Raw genomic sequence first — 19,448 nt, 5'->3', positions numbered from 1 at the left:
CATGATAATGGTTAATCTTCAGGTGATCCATAACACAACTGTAATATTAGAGTTGTGACCTATTCTAATTAAAGGGGCACTACTTGCTGAAACTGACCCATTCTAATTAAAGGGGCACTCCTGGCTGAAACTGACCCATTCTAATTAAAGGGGCACTCCTGGCTGAAACTGACCCATTCTAATTAAAGGGGCACTCCTGGCTGAAACTGACCCATTCTAATTAAAGGGGCACTCTTGGCTGAAACTGACCCATTCTAATTAAAGAGGCACTCCTGGCTGAAACCGACCCATTCTAATTAAAGGGGCACTCCTTGCTGAAACTGACCCATTCTAATTAAAGGGGCACTCCTTGCTGAAACTGACCCATTCTAATTAAAGGGGCACTCTTGGCTGGAACTGACCCATTCTAATTAAAGGGGCACTCCTTGCTGAAACTGACCCATTCTAATTAAAGGGGCACTCTTGGCTGAAACTGACCCATTCTAATTAAAGAGGCACTCCTGGCTGAAACTGACCCATTCTAATTAAAGGGGCACTCCTTGCTGAAACTGACCCATTCTAGTTAAAGGGGCACTCCTGGCTAAAACTGACCCATTCTAATTAAAGGGGCACTCCTGGCTAAAACTGACCCATTCTAATTAAAGGGGCACTCCTGGCTGAAACTGACCCATTCTAATTAAAGGGGCACTCCTGGCTGAAACTCACCCATTCCAATTAAAGGGGTACTCCTGGCTGAAACTGACCCATTCTAATTAAAGGGGCACTCTTGGCTGAAACTGACCTATTCCAATTAAAGGGGCACTCTTGGCTGAAACTGATCCATTCTAATTAAAGGGGCAATCCTGGCTGAAACTGACCCATTCCAATTAAAGGGGCACTGATATAAACCTCCCACATCCTCATTACCATTATACATGTCACCGGGATTGTCAGAGCATGTTAAATGACCAGTTCATGTGAATGACATTGAAATGGGTAATGCAGACGTCTAACCCTTTTAATTGTCTAAACCTATAATTGGAATTTTGGCCCATGATTAAAAACTACTTAATAAACTTGAGCTGCATGAAGGGCACTGTCTCAAGAGTGGCTGCAGACAGAGGCCCCTGATATGGTTACTGTGAATGACATTTGATATGGCTAATGCAGACGTCCAAGTTCCCCATCAGCAATAGCCAACCAGGGGCTTAGACAGCGGGAGACCATTCTGTAGTGGGGCAGAGTCCGGGATCGCCTTTACAGAGTTTTTAGTTGGCAAATTCGTCTAGATCCTTGGACTTTCCCATTGTCTAAACCTACAATTGTTTTTTTTTTATTTTCATTAAAAACTACTTAATAAACTCGCTTGAGCCGTACAAAGGATTTTGGCTCTGGAGTGATTGCAGAAATGGCTCCTGATATGGTTACTATGCTCCTCAAAATGTAGGATAATTACCTTATGGACACATTAACTACTCACGTACGCAACTCCCTCCCGCTATGGGAAGCCTATTGTGGACAGTAATCTTATTGGGTTCACAGGGTTACTGTCCTCTCCATCCCCAACAACAGCTGCTACCTCTTCTGTCTCTCTATCTGCCCCTGGTATTTTCTGTCCACTGCTTCCTTCTCCATCTTTTCTCTGTGTACACCTCATCTTCTCTCCCCGTTCTCATCTGTGGTATTTTTGTACTACGTAATGCTTTATTTTTACATTTTAAAATATAAACCTGGCGTTTAACAGGTTCTCTCTATATTATATTCATGGCTTTTTGTTATTTTGGTACTTTGTCAGCGGACAATAAATAAAAATGTAAACAAAACAAACAAACGTTTTGACCAAGAACCCCTTCAAACCCCTTCACAGATGGGCTTTATAGACCGAGCACGGGTTCCATTAGCTGAAATATATTACCTTTCTGGCATTTTATTCTTTTGCATAAGCTTTCCAAAGTTTTATCTGGAGAAGTCACCATTGTAGTCTATTAGAATTTTTGTAGATAAATAATTTGAAACGTTTTTTTCTAACAGATTGCGATCATTTGAAAAGCTTATCTAAAAGGTTTAAATTGAGGCCTAAGATCGCAAACATGTCGCTTTATTTTAAACTTCTAAACATTCCACATTTTCCATCTTCAATTCCGCCTCATTGGCTTCGGTTTGTCACGTTCAGTTTACGTGGTACACCGAAAGGTAATGCCAAAGCAAGAGAAACAAAAATAGCAAATTCTCTGAGTTATTCACTAAGGTGTGAGTTGTCAGGAGTTTTTGAGTCTTACATTTTATTTTGGTACACTTACTTTATTGTGCTTGCCAACATTTGAAAAACATTCCCAGAGATACCTCAGGGGTAATTAATCAAAGTGTTGCCAACACTTTTCCGGCTAATTTTCATAGGCACAATTTATTGATCCCATCTGTTTTTTCCCACCTGTTGCTTGTTTTGCTCCCCGACCATGATTTTTTAATATACACCATATTTTAGGTGGTACAATTTTTGTGTCACTTTTTCAGACAGAACATTTATTTCTGTCTCCTTTCAGGGCCAGACTGAGAATAAAAAGCTACCCTGACATTTTTTGCTCACCAGCCCTATAATGCGTCCTCTAACATAGTGCACAGATATAGGTGTAAAAAAAAATAAAATTGAAAATTCTAACATGAAGGAGCACACTCTAAGGACCTTATTTTATGCAGGTGTGTAAGAGTATGCAGGTAATGTTTCCATCCCATTACTTTGACTTTCTGAAATTGGACAGACGTATCTTAAATATTGACTAGATAACATTATTTTATTTGTATTAGAATTATATATTATTTTTGCAAACTGCTAACTGACACACACACTCTCACTGACCATACATACATGCACTGTTACACATACACACATTCTGTCACACAAATAAACATGCACACACACTGCTACATACATACACACACTCATGCACTCACAGATATACACACTGTTACACACACACACACACACACACACACATACACACACACCATATTACACATACACACCAACAGTATTACAGCTGTACACACAAACACTATCACATATATAAACGCTCATACACTCACCTATCTAGTTTCCCTGCGTTACTACAATCAGTAGGAGGGGGAGTACGGGGTGACTAATACCAACTGATGAACAGGGCTTTTGAGGTGGGTGTTCTACTGCAACTTTGAACACCGTCATCATCTTGGCAAACTAGTACCTGATCCTCACAGTTATTTTATTGATATGGGCTTGGACTGGCATGTGTTACACAGGCTTTACACTTATTTTCAACTTTACATTACTCTTAATGTGATCTTTACATTAGTGCACATGCAGATTCCTGCTGCCAACAGTTGGCGCTCCGTTCCTGCCTCCTCTCTTTTGTTTCCCTGTGTGTTGGGAGAAAGTAAAGTTTATTCACTTACTCCACGCACAGTGGGGGATGAGGACAGGATCGCAACCTGTTTTTCCCAGGACAGGAGCCCAAAGCATGGGACTGTCTCGGCAAAAACAGGACAGTTGGCAAGTATGTATTTAGCTACTCTATGTGTATGTATTGTATACATAATGTAAAATTATATAAATCCTTTTTTTTTTTTTTTTTTTTATTTAAAAAATAAAAGTGCGGTCTTGTGTTATATTTTTACTGATTGCGTGTGTATATATGTATATATAGTTTTATACATTTACTGTATGCAGGTTTGTTTTACCTTTTGTTAAATTATTTAGATTTTTTTTTCTATTTTTTGTCTGACCAAGAACCTTTAGCAGCGATTGTCCAACATATGTGAACATTTTTTTCAATATTAGCTTTCCTCAGTACCTATAATGCCAGCAATTACTTTTAAATAAAATTAACTTCTGAAGCTGAACCATCACTGACGTCTAGCCTGCTCATTAGATGTACCCCCATATTAATTAGAAGTTACCTAATTATAAGTTATAAAAGTTGGGTGTAATCTAGATGTCTATACTAGTTAGAATAATTATTGGCAAGCAGAATTTCAGCACTCTGCCAATCGACCAGTTGGTACCTTATGAAACATATTTACAAGAATTCTTAGTGGAGACAGAAGAAGTGATGAGTGGGGAAGGTAGGTGGAGAAAGATGTTTCGTTCCAGATGGTTTGATGAGATGATGCATTGCTGCGTTTATAAAAATAAAAAGTGAGAAGGTGGATCAGTGGTGAAATACAGACTCATTGGGTTATACTCTTTACGTTTTACAATCTTTTTAATAAAAAGAACTGAAAGTCCCATCAGGAGTGTAATTAGGAACCACAGGGCCCTGGAGCAAGAATCAAAGAAGCCCCTCCCCCCTCATTGCCCCCTTCTTGCTCCCCTTCCATTGCCCCCTTCTTGCTCCTGCCTAAGCAATACGCCTGAGTGGGATGTGTGTGGTGGCTGCGTGTGATTGTGCAGGGGATTCTGTTTTGCTTGGCTGAGTGTGATCTCTATGGAGTTAGTGGAATATGATTGTGAGTATGTGTGTGGCTTTCTGAGTGTGATTGTTTGGAGTTGACAGAGTGTGATTATATGACGGATTTGCTTGTGTGAAAGTGTGGAGTGATTAGCCCCACATGGGGCACTGATTGGTGTCTGTGGATCCTATACTCCCACAGCTGGATTCGAAATGCTGTGAGAGTTAAATTAATAGAGTTAAACATTTTTTTTTTAAATTAAGCATCTCCATCCTTTTAATCATTCACACTCATTGGAACATACACTGTTTAACCAACAAACATTCTCACTGACAGACACGCACACACATTCTCACTGACAGACACGCACACACATTCTCACTGACAGACACGCACACACATTCTCACTGACAGACACGCACACATTCTCACCGACAGACACACGCGTTCACACAGACTGACACACAGACTGACACACACACACAGGCACACATTCTCACTGACACATGCACACATTTACTGATACTGACACACACACACACACACTCTCTCTCTCTCACTGACAGATACGCACACATTCTCACTGACATACACGCACGTATTCACTGATACTGACATACACACTCACTGACACACATTTCCACATATACTGTACATGCATATACTCACACACTCACAAATGTATTTATTTTATTTATTTATTTATTTATTTGTTTTTTGTTTTATGGCCACCCAGTTCCCCTATACCTTTGGTAGATCCCTGGGTTCTATTGGGGGTGCTGTGATCTTCATACTGTTCCAGCACTGCTCCCAAGCACTGTCTTTAGTAATGCTATGGCCGGAATAACATCATATCTCGACTCCTGGCATCACCACATGGTGCACGAAGGAAGCTTTGCTGCCAGACCACGAAGACTAGAGTTCCCTCGCCTCCCATCTTCACAGCTATATACAGACGTTATATTTGTCAGCCTCTCGAGTTTTCAGACACACCGTTTTCCTCATTACCTTTACCGCACTTCTTCCTGAATTGTAATCTCATCTGAGCAGAGCCCTCTTTACATCTTGTTTCTCTTATTTTATTAATATTTTCTTATTATTTTTGTCACTTATTATAATGTAAAACAGATAAATGCTGAAGAATGAATAGAATGATTTTAATAATACTAATAATTGAAAGTAATTTGAAATGTTTTTATTGATTAACAGCTTAGTAGATATGTCCCCAAACAAATTACATGTATTATTTTTTCTTCATGTTTTCCTTGGGGGTATGTGGGGGAAAAAAAAACGCTTGGAAAAGCTACGGGCCTGCTGTCTACTGCCCTTGCAAGCCCTCTTTCAGTCTGTTTTGTAGAATGCACCAATCAGAGGCTTCTCGTTGCTGGACCGTTCAGTGCGCACAATTGCGGCTTTCTTTCCTATGCTTCTCATTGAGCTGTAATACAGTTTGTTGACCAGGGGAAAGGCAGGGGCAGTAGCACAGCAATCCTGCTGTTCTCGTTAGCTCTTTGGTCTGTGTGACACTTGTTTCTGCTCCCAGCAAGCGGAGGTCTGAAGTGCTTTATGAATCTGGAGTGTTTCTTTAAGGTTAGATTTCTCTTGCAAGAATAAATCAATGTTAGATTTCTCTTGCAAGAATAAAGTTCGACACGGCACATGCTTAGCATAAAGTATTAAAAAAATCTTTAAAGGAACACTCTAGTCTTTGAAATACAAACTCTGATCCATGAGTAAAGGGTTAAAAAAAACTTTATTCACTTAACCTGATGTCAGCATGCTGGAACCCTCTTGCCTCCTTAGACATCAGCGATGATGGGGGGGACCTAATTCTTGCAATGCAAGTTCCCACGAATTATGAGTATGTGAAATTCTGCTTTATCTCGAAGGCAGGAGACAGGGCGGGCTCTTAGAATGATTGACAATAGTTTTACAAAAACAAGGAGAGAGTGCACCCAAAGACTCTTTCTACCACAAGCTCTGTTGTTATAGTGCGTAGAGTGACCCTTTAAACTGACGTTCAAGCTACATAGATTAAGTCAGGTGAACAGCACATGGCCACCAACAGTAGTGACCAATTGAAATGTTCATTACGATGGAACTTGCTTTAACTTTAGGAATACACTGGTTGAGAAAGCACAGAGAAAGCACCATCTAGTGGACAAAAACCATATGAGCAAGAAAAGATTGTAATATAGCTATAAGTAGGGTAAAACGTTACTAGCGTCACAATCCTTTCCATAAAGAACCTGTGAAAATTGTTATAAGTGGGAGGGCACTCAAAACAATCTTCACTGATATACAATTAGATATGAATAATTCCAATTATGTGAAACCCCTTGTCTCTGCTAGGTTTCACTTTGTGTATTAAGGCAAAAGTAAAATAGTTGGTGGGTGTTTTACTAAACTGCAGACTTACCTGTCTCTCTTTCAGTCTATCTGTCTATCTCTCTAATGCATCCATCTAACAGCCTGTTGGTCTGCCTGTCTGTTTACATCTGTCTGTCATGAAAGTAAAGCAGGCAGAGGAATGTTTATACCAAGTTCTGCTCAATTTGCAGGTTTCTGTAGCTTTATCGCCACTCCAAACCAAGCTGAGCTTTGCCATTGCTCTGTAAGGTAAATAACCTAGATTTTCACAGTGATGTTTGCTACACTTTCAGCAAGTACATATTGAAACCAACATACTTCACATTTATAGAAAGGTTTTAGTCGTTAACTGTACTTGAAAGGCCACCTTAATACCATAACCACCTCCCTGTTCCTCCTTCTCCCCTAAATATAGTAAAATCTTACATTTATTCCAGTCTGCTGCTGCTGCTGGCTCTGCCACTGATCTGCCACCTTGACTGACATCATCAGAAGTGGCGATCTCAGCCAATCACAATGCTTCTCCTTAGGAAAGCATTGGATTGGCTATGCTTGTCAGTGAGGGAGATCAGGAGCAGAGTTGACACAAGCCAAACACAGTTCTGGCCAATCAGCATCTCATCATAGAGCTTAATTGAATTGATGCATCTCTATAAGGAAAGTTCAGTGTCTGCATGCAGAGGGTGGAGACGCTGAATGTCAGTCACACTGTGCAGCAATGCCACAGGAAGCACCTCTAGTAGCCATCTGAGGAGTGGCTATGGGAGGTATCCCTAGGCTGTAATGTAAACATTGCATTTTTTCTGAAAAGACCGTGTTTACTGCAAAAAGCCTGAAGGAAATGATTCTACTCACCAGAACAAATTCAATAAGCTGTAGATGTTCTGGTGACTATAGTCTCTCTTTAACTTTATCTGTACTTTCCAGCAGTGGTTGAGGTGTGGGTTGGAGCCTCATTAAGTGTCAAAACAATCAAAAACATTTTAGCACTGAGCAGTTGGATAGTAAAGTGGATTCCATGCACCATATCCACTTCAGCAAGATGAAGAGGATTTCATGTCTAAAGTGTCTGTTTAATATAGAAATTGTTTGTTTTTTCTTTTTTAATGTAGGATGTATTGAGAATATCCAGTCATTAAATTGTCTTTTTAGATTTACACCTAGATAAATGGGTAATTTACAACACTGTGGAGAGAGCTAAAATGGACAATTTTACAAATGGACTATTTGGCTCTTTCCATTGGCTGTCCGGCTCTTTCCATTGGCTGTCCGGCTCTTTCCATTGGCTGTCCGGCTCTTTCCATTGGCTGTCCGGCTCTTTCCATTGGCTGTCCGGCTCTTTCCATTGGCTGTCCGGCTCTTTCCATTGGCTGTCCGGCTCTTTCCATTGGCTGCTCGGCTCTGTCCATTGGCTGCTCGGCTCTGTCCATTGGCTGCTCGGCTCTGTCCATTGGCTGCTCGGCTCTGTCCATTGGCTGCTCGGCTCTGTCCATTGGCTGCTCGGCTCTGTCCATTGGCTGCTCGGCTCTGTCCATTGGCTGCTCGGCTCTGTCCATTGGCTGCTCGGCTCTGTCCATTTGGCTCTTTGATTCTTTCCATTGGCTGTTTGACTAATTTCATTGACTGTTTGGTTCTTTCCATTGGCTCTTTGGCTCTTTCCATTGGCTACTCTGCTCTTTTCATTCGCTGTTTGGCTCTTTCCATTGGCTCTTTGGCTCTTTCCATTGGCTGTTTGACTCTTACACATCAGCCCCAATACATACAATAAAAACCAAAAAAAAAGTTACTGGCGCACTATTCCAATCCATATGCATTCATATAGAGTATGAATCATAAAACAAATCACATTTTGCCTCTATATTTGTATCAATGTGGCTTAACATAGCACTTGGATCTCATTACTACTACACAAGGTTGGAAGGATTTGAATGTATGATATTGGAGTGAAACGTTCAGTTTTTTTTTGTCAATGACTGGGGAGCACGGAGAAACCTGCTTTCAGACTGAAAAGGATTTGACACAAAGTGGAAGGACTGCAGCCAAACACTCTTTGCAGCTATTATTATTATAATTTAATATTTCTGGCATTTCTGTGGCACCAACATATTCCGCAGCACTTTTAAATATTAAAAAGGTGAATATAGGTTGATGAGGACCCTGCTCAAACGAGTTTACAGTCTAGAGTATTATAATCCCTCCAATATGGGGGTGATGCTTAGTCCCATTAACAATTTCAGTGACATATGTAAGCATCTCGGTTTAATACAATTATTCTTAAAGGGACACTATAGTCACCTGAACAACTTTAGCTTAATGAAGCAGTTTTGGTGTATAGAACATGCCCCTGCAGCCTCACTGCTCAATCCTCTGCCATTAAGGAGTTAAATCCCTTTGTTTATGAACCCTAGTCACACCTCCCTGCATGTGACTTGCACAGCCTTCCATAAACACTTCCTGTAAAGAGAGCCCTATTTAGGCTTTCTTTATTGCAAGTTCTGTTTAATTAAGATTTTCTTATCACTTGCTATGTTAATAGCTTGCTAGACCCTGCAAGAGCCTCCTGTATGTGATTAAAGTTCAATTTAGAGATTGAGATACAATTATTTAAGGTAAATTACATATTTTTGAAAGTGAACCCAGTGTTTTTTTTTTCATGCAGGCTGTGTCAATCATAGCCAGGGGAGGTGTGGCTAGGGCTGCATAAACAGAAACAGTGATTTAACTCCTAAATGACAGTGAATTGAGCAATGAAATTGCAGGGGAATGATCTATACACTAAAACTGCTTTATTTAGCTAAAGTAATTTAGGTAACTATAGTGTTCCTTTAAAATTATAGACCCTTTCTATACAGTTTTCAATCTTCCTGCTATGAAACACCAAAGATGAAGCAGAGGTGCCATCTAATGGTCTTTCCAGGTAGTATTTAGAGTAGTCTGTATTTCTCAATCACTATTGTATCACCAACACCAACTGTAATTAAATTTTAATGTGTAACTGTTGTAGGATTATTGACTATGTACATGTACACGCATATATAAAAATATTATATCTAAAAAAAAAAAAAATTCTACTTGTATTGTATGTGATAAAAATTGCATTTTTGCTTCTTTGCTAACATTTTAGACCTCGTGTGAAATATTACAAGATATGGGGTAATATTTACAGGCTTATACTGTGATGTGTGAAATGGCAGGAATTCAAATTGACTGGGCAGGGTTTTTTGTATATGGGAGGTGCAGGGTTTTTGTAAAAGGGAGACTGTGCAGGGGCTTTTTTAGAAGGAGGGGTTTTGTTGAAAGGGGACTGGGCAGTAGGTTTTGTAGAGGGGGATGCAGGGTTTTTGTAGAGAGGAGCATGGGATTTGTAAAAGGGAGGCTGGGCAGGGGATTTGTTGAAGGGGGACAGGGCAGGGTTTTTGTAGAGGACGGGGTGCAGGGTTTTTGCAGAGGGGGCAGGTGTTTTGTAGAAGGGGGACCAGGCAGGGTTTTGTAAAAAGGGTGCCAAATGCTCCATGTACGCCCCTGGGCATAACAATTAATTTTTAATTCATGTTGAATTCCCGGCAGTTCACATATTAGTGAAAAACCTTGATGGTGTCTGAAATATTTTAAAGGGTTACTCCAACCTCCATGGCTACTTAATTGATTTGAAGTGGTCATGGTGGTAGGAGTTTGTTTGTGCAGTGTTTGTTTGAAACCCTTACATAGTTGCCAACATTTGAAACAACTTTACAGGAACACTTTGCAGCACAGCTATCAATTACTACCTTGAAAATGTACCCCACACACTGCCGCAAAGTAGCCGAGTTGGAAAAATTCTCCCATTCAGCTGCACTATTTCGACCTAAAGTTTGAAATTCTCATCACAATTTCCTGCAATTCTCTCTTTATTGAGTAGACTTTTATAACCCCATGTTCCCACCAACCGTACCATGTATCCATGGTATGCGATAGGCACATTTGGAGAACAGCATCACTTTAAAGTGGCACTGTCATGCCAAACCTACCATTCCCCAATCTCTTCCTCTGTCAGGATCTGTTATTCATTTCTTCCCGTCTGCTCTAATTTTCTTTAAAACATAAGACAAAGTAGCGACTACTGTGTTCCTTTTCCCTTCCCTATACCTTACTCACTCCCCCTAATGTTCCTTCCCCCTCCCTCTTTTTTAGTGTTCTTTCCTCCCTCCTCCCCAGTCCCATAGTGTTCTTCCCCCCCATCCCCTGTCCCATAGTGTTTTTTTCGCCTCCCCTGTCCCATAGTGTTTTTCCACCATCCTCTGTCCCATAGTGTTTTTCCACCATCCTCTGTCCCATAGTGTTTTTCCACCATCCTCTGTCCCATAGTGTTTTTCCACCATCCTCTGTCCCATAGTGTTTTTCCACCATCCTCTGTCCCATAGTGTTTTTCCACCATCCTCTGTCCCATAGTGTTTTTCCACCATCCTCTGTCCCATAGTGTTTTTCCACCATCCTCTGTCCCATAGTGTTTTTCCACCATCCTCTGTCCCATAGTGTTTTTCCACCATCCTCTGTCACATAGTGTTTTTCCACCATCCTCTGTCCCATAGTGTTTTTCTCCCCATCCCCTGTCCCATAGTGTTTTTCCACCATCCTCTGTCCCATAGTGTTTTTCCACCATCCTCTGTCCCATAGTGTTTTTCCACCATCCTCTGTCCCATAGTGTTTTTCCACCATCCTCTGTCCCATAGTGTTTTTCCACCATCCTCTGTCCCATAGTGTTTTTCCACCATCCTCTGTCCCATAGTGTTTTTCCACCATCCTCTGTCCCATAGTGTTTTTCCACCATCCTCTGTCCCATAGTGTTTTTCCACCATCCTCTGTCCCATAGTGTTCTTTTCTCCCCCTCCCCTGTCCCATAGTGTTCTTTTCTCCCCCCCTGTCCCATAGTGTTTTTCCCCCTCCCCTGTCCCATAGTGTTTTTCCCCCTCCCCGTCCCATAGTGTTTTTCCCCCTCCCCGTCCCATAGTGTTTTTCCCCCTCCCCGTCCCATAGTGTTTTTCCCCCTCCCCTGTCCCATAGTGTTTTTCCCACTCCCCTGTCCCATAGTGTTTTTCCCCCTCCCCTATCCCATAGTGTTCTTTCCTCCCCTGTCCCATAGTGTTCTTTCCTCCCCCCTCCCCTGTCCCATAGTGTTCTCCCCCTCCCTCCCCTATCCAATAGTGTTCTTCCCCCCTGTCCCATCGTGTTCTTTCCCCCCATCCCCTGTCCCATAGTGTTCTTTTCTCCCCTCCCCTGTCCCATAGTGTTTTCCCCCCTCCCCTATCCCATAGTGTTCTTTCCTTCCCCCTCCCCTGTCCCATAGTGTTCTTTCCTTCCCCCTCCCCTGTCCCATAGTGTTCTTTCCTTCCCCCTCCCCTGTCCCATAGTGTTCTTTCCCCCCCTCCCCTGTCCCATAGTGTTCTTTCCCCCCCTCCCCTGTCCCATAGTGTTCTCTCCCCCCCTCCCCTGTCCCATAGTGTTCTTTCCCCCCCTCCCCTGTCCCATAGTGTTCTTTCCCCTATCCCATGTCCCAAAGTATTTCCCCCCGTCCCATAGTGTTCTTTCCTCCCCCCTCCTCTGTCCCATAATGTTCTCCCCCCCCCTCCCCTGTCACATACGGTTCCCTCCCCCCACCCCTGTCCCATACGGTTCTCCCCCCTCCTCTGTCCCATAATGTTATTGCCCCCCCCCTCCTCTGTCCCATAATGTTATTCCCCCCCCTCCTCTGTCCCATAATGTTATTCCCCCCCCTCCTCTGTCCCATAATGTTCTTTTCCCCCCTCCTCTGTCCCATAATGTTCTTTTCCCCCCTCCTCTGTCTCATAGTGTCCCCCCCCCCCGTCCCATAGTGTTATTTCCCCCATCCCCTGTCCCATAGTGTTCTTTCCCACCATCCCATGTCCCATAGTGTTCTTTCCCACCATCCCATGTCCCATAGTGTTCTTTCCCCCGGTTTTCAGCCAAGGGCATCCAGAATTTTCGGTTTCGGACCAAAATTTTCATTTCGCTGCATCCCTAATTCTTTTAGAGAGAAAGTGTGTTAATGTATGTTCAGATTTTGTGTTTGATAATAACAAAACATAAATAACTTTTTTGGCAAAATTCTGACAGGTGACCTCCAAGTAAGTTTGGGTTGATGCTTGATATAGATCCAAATATTGATCTTTGTTATTTTCAGAGGAAGCCCAAGTTATTATTTCAAGTGCACTTGGAGAAGCGTGAATTAGACACCAGACGCGTGTTAGTTATCAAAATAAGTTTAATGAGGTGAAAGCCTGGTATAAAGGTAAAGTATCAAGGCAGTGAAGGGGTTGACCCTAAATACACGTATGGTTGAAGAGAAAGGAGAAAGAACACTGCCTGAACAAATATACTCTAAAATATAACTTTAAATAGTGAATGAAATACAAAGTGATCATTTCACACATATGATCTTAGTGCGTCTAGATATCTATATACCAAGACATAGAGAGATAATGTGCAAAAGATAAAAAAAAATATGGAACGCTTCACGAATTTGCATGTCATCCTTGCGCAGGGGCCATGCTAATCTTCTCTGTATCATTCCAATTTTAGTATATGTGCTGCCGAAGCTAGCGCAAGGATGCCACGCAAATTCGTGAAGCGTTCCATATTTTTTTTATCTTTTGCACATTATCTCTCTATGTCTTGGTATATATATATATCTAGATGCACTAAGATCATATGTGTGAAATGAATTTGTATTTCATATTTTTGTTCAGGCAGTTATCAAAATAAGCCTCTGACCTTTATTTTGTCAGTTGTGTTTTTATACATTAAAAAGTAAGTGATTATGTGCAAATACTTGTAGAACAGTAGTAGGGAGGGAGTGAAAGGGTAAAGGGAGTACAGATAAGACATGGGGATTAACGTCATGTACATACAGTTGCAAGAAAAAGTATGTGAACCCTTTGGTGATGTCATTAGCCTAGGGGTTCATATACTTTTTCCACCTGCACTGTGAATGTTTACATGGTGTGTTCAATAAAAACATGGCAACATTTCATTCTTTGTGTATTATTAGTTTAAGCAGACTGTGATTGTCTATTGTTGTGACTTAGATGATCATCAGATCACATTTTATGACCAATTTGTGCAGAAATCCATATCATTCCAAAGGGTTCACATACTTTTTCTTGCAACTGTATAACAGATAAGTTCCGGGAAAGAGAAGGAACAGACTGATTTAGGAGAGACAGCTCAGGTCGGGCTATCTGCTCCCAGAACTAGACAGATATGGTCTTAAGTGTCATTTTAAGCATATCCCGAGTCCAAGTTAGCCAATTTTAATATAGGATATCTAATATGACACCTATAAGCTTGAACCTTGGAATCAAAGTAAGTTCTATCACATGCTCAAACTCAACGTTTTCCCATTTCAATGCTTTGTACCCTCTGGTTGTGACTGTTCCTTATGGCAGATTGTAACTAACCCTGTTTGTGGGTCAGAATTGTCCAGCATTTTTTTTTTTCTTTCCTTGGAAAGGTATTTCCTCTAACTGCAGATTTCAGTTGTGCCACTAGGTGGCAGCAAACAACCCTAAAGAGAAGTTATAGAATCGCAGCTCTCAAGTTTCCCATATTTCTCTATCACTAGTCTCCTAGTTTCTCTCTGTCTCTAGGCATTAGAAGATAACAAAGCACTACAACAATAAAACGTGTTAATGCGTACAAAATAAATAGGCAATGCTCTAAGCACGCAGTGAAGGTGATCTTCAGACAGTAAGAAAACTTAAATCGGCACTTTACAGCAGGATTTCAAAAGTAGGAAAAAAAATCACTAGAGGAGCCACACAAAAGGAGATAAACACACTTCTTAAAACATTTCGGGCTTTTCAGTCCTTAAAGGATCACTATAGTGTCAGGAAAACAAACTCGTTTCCCTGACACTATGTAACCCTTGGGTCCAACCCTCCCTCAGGGTCCCCCTCCCACTGGGCTGAAGGGGTTCAAACCCCTTCAGCCACTTACCTTTATCCAGCGCCGGGCTCCCTCGGCGCTGGTGACCTCTCCTCCCCCGCCGACGTCAGCTCCCAAGTGGAGCTGAATGCGCATGGGCGGCCAGAGCCGCGCGCTCATTAAAAACATCAATTTCTCAATGCTTTCCTAAGGACGTTCTGCACGCTGAATGCGATTTTCGCAATGAGCGTCGCAGAAGCGCCTCTAGCAGCTGTCAGGAAGACAGCCACCCGAGGCTGGATTAACCCTGCTATGTAAACATAGCTGTTTAGTGGCTGTCTCATTGACCTTCTCTGAAAGTACTATGTTTACATCTGAAGGGTTAGAACCTGGGGAACCTGGCACCCAAACCACTTTATTGAGCTGACGTGGTCTGGGTGCCTATAGTGGTCCTTTAATCATAAATGATAAAATAAAATACTTCATCATGATTATGTGCATATTTCTTTTTGAATTCCTTTTCTTGTCATTTAACTCCTTAAGGACACAGCATGTGTGACATGCCATGATTCCCTTTTATTCCAGAAGTTTGGTCCTTAAGGGGTTAAGCTTTCTCCAATTCCTCAGTTATGTAAAAAGGACCATCAGTCGTCTCTTTCACCTGCCACGTCCCCTGACCCCGTGTCTTCATTCACCTCTCCGCTAGTCACTGTTTACAGACATTCTGTCAATACATAGTGTTTTCTCCCATTACTTTTTGTGCTGTCAAACTTATGTTGTTGAGTTTACTTTAAAGGACCACTATAGTGCCAGGAAAACATACTTGTTTTCCTGGCACTATAGTGCCCTGAGGGTGCCTCCACCCTCAGGGTCCCCCTCCCGCCCGGCTCTGGGGAGAGGAAAGGGTTAAAACTTACCTTTATTCCAGTGCTGGGCGGGGAGCTCTCCTCCTCCTCTCCGCCTCCGATCCTCCCTTTCGGCTGAATGCGCATGCACGGCAAGAGCTGCGCGCGCATTCAGCCGGTCACATAGGAAAGCATTCATAATGCTTTCCTATGGACGCTTGCGTGCTCTCACTGTGATTTTCACAGTGAGAATCACGCAAGCGCCTCTAGCGGCTGTCAATGAGACAGCCACTAGAGGATTTAGAGGCTGGCTTAACCCTTATATAAACATAGCAGTTTCTCTGAAACTGCTATGTTTATATAAAAAAGGGTTAAACCTTGCTGGACCTGGCACCCAGACCACTTCATTAAGCTGAAGTGATCTGGGTGCCTAGAGTGGTCCTTTAACCCCTTAAGGACCAAACTTCTGGAATAAAAGGGAATCATGACATGTCACACATGTCATGTGTCCTTTAGGGGTTAATGTCTGATGATACAGTTGTACAGCTCTGTAGAAATTGTTGATGCTTTGTTTAATAATAATAATGATAAAGAACCTTAACCCCTTAAGGACCAAACTTCTGGAATAAAAGGGAATCATGACATGTCACACATGTCATGTGTCCTTAAGGGGTTAAAGGACCACTATAGGCACCCAGACCACTTCAGCTCAAATGAAATAGACCGACTCTATTTGGATTTATCCTGGACTTTTATTGCCAATTGGCAGGACTTATTTGAAAGTCTTAGATTGCGGTTTTAATTTCTTTCTTATTATTTATTTGTGTTCATTTGAATTCTTTTAAAAAAAAGTTGTTGTTTTTTTACTTTTCACTCCATATTGTGGAGCAATAAAGTTTTACCCTTGGAAGATACCACCCTATCTGTGGAATTTATATTCATATTCAGCCGGGGCAACCACAAGGTCACCTGGAAACAGGAAAGGGACATCCTGAGTAAAAGTCCCACAGCACCATCCATGAGAGCCATATGTTGCGATTTGGCTCTAGGCTTGTGAGTACCTGATCTCCATTTCAAATGATACAATTGTACAGAATATATTACACTATAATGTTTTATATATTTTACAGACATTCAGAAGTGTGATCCACCTACTACCTTGTATGTATTTTAGATTTGAGATTTAGTCGACTAAAACTGAACTAAAGCAGTTCAGATGACTAAAATTAAAATGTCTTTTTAGTCGAAAGACTGACTAAAACTAAATTGAAAACCCTGATTCCTGATGCTAGCCTTCAAGAGAATATTGGAAATATCAAAATGTTTAATCTTGCATATTTTTCTGCACCAACTGAAAAGAGGGGGGTGGGGAGAAAGTGTTTTCTCGTCAACCTTTTTTCATGAACCAATATATCAGCATTGCTCAAAATGAGAACGAACGGCCACAGATATTAAGAACCCATCCTTCCCAAGTGGCCTTATGTAGGAGGGATAGTCCCTATTTTGGACACAAATCCATCTGTCCCCTTTTTCTAGGACCCATATATTGTTTGTGTGTGTGAGTGTATAACAGAGCTCCTCAGCAAATCATTTTAGTTTAAAAAATTATTAGTAAGTCCTATAATTTCTCATCTCTGTCCACACCCCCACTCACACCCCTAAAATAAAAGTATCCCTCCTTGTCCATTTGAAATGTCGGGATGTATGAGGACCCGTATTGTTTTATTTTACAGGTACAGTTGTGTTCAAAAGTTTGCACAGCCTGGCAGAATTTGTGAAATTTTGGCATTGATTTTGGGAATATATGACTGATCATGTTAAAAAATATATTTTATTGAAGGATAGTGATCATATGAAGCCATTTATTATCATATAGTTGTTTGGCTCCTTTTTAAATCATAATGATAACAGAAATCACCCAAATGGCCCTGATCAAAAATGTACATACCCTTGATTTTTTGGCCTTGTTACAGACGCACAAGGTGACATACGGGTTAAAATGGCAATTAAAAGTTAATTTCCCACACCTGTGTATTTAAAATAATAAATAAAATAAATGTAATTCGTTATTTTGGTAGTGCAGGTGATAGGTTACAGGTTATGCATGTCATACCGTGTAAATTATAACATAACCAGATTATACATCCATTCACATGTAGGAAAACAATAACACCCTGCACCATTTTTATTTTTTAAGGTCACGTCTGTCTGTTCTATATGTAGGCCATATGGAGTGTTTATCTGTGTTTGCTTTGTTACTGGGAGTAAGCACACCGTGATCATTGAGTGAACTGCACCCGCTACCAGTAACGGAGTTTGCTTAGACATGGTTTTATTCAGGAGTTGTGAAATTACTGTCGTACCTCTGGATGTGGTTCCCTATTTGTGTCGCGGTTACACCTGTGAATTTTTTAATTGGAATTAGTGTCTGTGTATAAATAGTCAATGAGTTTGTTAGCTCTCCTGTGGATGCAGTGAGCAGGCTAGATACTGAGCCATGGGGAGCAGAAAAGAACTGTCAAAAGACCTGCGTAACAAGGTAATGGGACTTTCTAAAGATGGAAAAGGATATAAAAAGACATCCAAAGCCTTGAAAATGCCAGTCTGTACTGTTCAATCACTTATTAAGATGTGGAGAATTTGGGGATCTCTTGATACCAAGCCACGGTCAGGTAGACCAAGAAAGATTTCAGCCACTAATGCCAGAAGAATTATTCAGGATACACCAATGCCACAAAAAAGGCATTTTGCCAAGACGAATGGGCAGCTATACCACCTGCAAGAATTAGGGTCCTCCTAGACAACTATTGCAAAAGACAGCATGCTGTCATTGATGCTAAAGGGGGTTAGGCACAGTACTAAAAGCTAAGGGTATGCAGACTTTTGAACAAGGGTCACTTCATTTTTCTTTTCTTTGTTGCCATGTTTTGTTTTATAATTGTGCCATTCTACTATAACCTTATAACCTTCAATTGAATATGAATCCCATAAGAACTAAAATAAATGTGTTTTGCCTGCTCAGTCATGTTTTCTTTAAAAATGGTAAATATATTACCAATTCTCCAAGGGAATGCAAACTTTTTAGCACAACTGTATCCCCATTATCATGGTTCCCTGAAAATGCCATAGCTTACAAAGTATGCATTAAATGAAACAACTTTCTGGTCATTTTTCTAAATCAGCAGTACCCAAAAGGTAGATTCCCAGGTGTTGTAAAACTACAACTCCCATAATGCTTTGCATGCCTTTGGAATGCCTTTAAAATGGCAAAGCACCATGGATGCTGTAGTTTTAAACCACCTGGAGATCTACTATTTGGGGTAAACTTGTTCTTAAAGGACAACTATAGGCACCCAGACCACTTCAGCTTATTGAAGTGGTCTGGGTGCCAGGTCCAGCTAGGATTAACCCTTTTTTTCTATAAACATAGCAGTTTCAGAGAAACTAGTGGCTGTTTCATTGACAGCCGCTAGAGGTGCTTTCGCGCTTCTCACTGTGAAAATTACAGTGAGAAGACGCCAGCGTCCATAGGAAAGCATTATAAATGCTTTCCTATGAGACTGGCTGAATGCGAGCGCGGCTCTTGCCGCGCATGCGCATTCAGCTGAGGAGGAGGAGGAGGAGAGCTCCCCGCCGGGCGCTGAAAAAAGAGGCAAGTTTAACCCCTTCCTCCCCCTAGAGCAGTGTGGGGCACCCTCAGGGCACTTTAGTGCCAGGAAACCGAGCATGTTTTCCTGGCACTATAGTGGTCTTTTAAGGAACGCGCCAGGTTGATGTGATTAATGTGATTTCGTGCCAGGCTGACTAACGTTTACTTTATGCGATTTAAGAGGGTATATGGAAAATTTGGATCATACTAGTGATATTGCAAGATTCTTTTCAGAACTTCCAAAGTTGGGATATAGTGTT

At 41.4% G+C, this 19,448-nt stretch overlaps 1 protein-coding gene and 1 non-coding gene across 4 annotated transcripts in view; one reads left to right on the top strand and one right to left on the bottom strand.

Annotated features, from left to right (window-relative positions):
• The window catches only part of PAK5 (p21 (RAC1) activated kinase 5), a 149,782-nt gene that overhangs the window by 66,798 nt on the left and 63,536 nt on the right, over positions 1–19,448 (top strand). The window lies entirely within an intron of this gene.
• LOC134593869 (U6 spliceosomal RNA) lies at positions 13,268–13,374 on the bottom strand. The gene has a single exon (XR_010090284.1). It is a non-coding gene; the product is annotated as a U6 spliceosomal RNA (small nuclear RNA).

This window comes from Pelobates fuscus, chromosome 2 (genome assembly GCF_036172605.1).
Source record: "Pelobates fuscus isolate aPelFus1 chromosome 2, aPelFus1.pri, whole genome shotgun sequence".
NCBI lineage: Eukaryota > Metazoa > Chordata > Amphibia > Anura > Pelobatidae > Pelobates > Pelobates fuscus.
The sequence above is the reverse complement of the archived record's forward strand: the minus strand, read 5'-3'. Positions and strand labels throughout refer to the sequence as shown.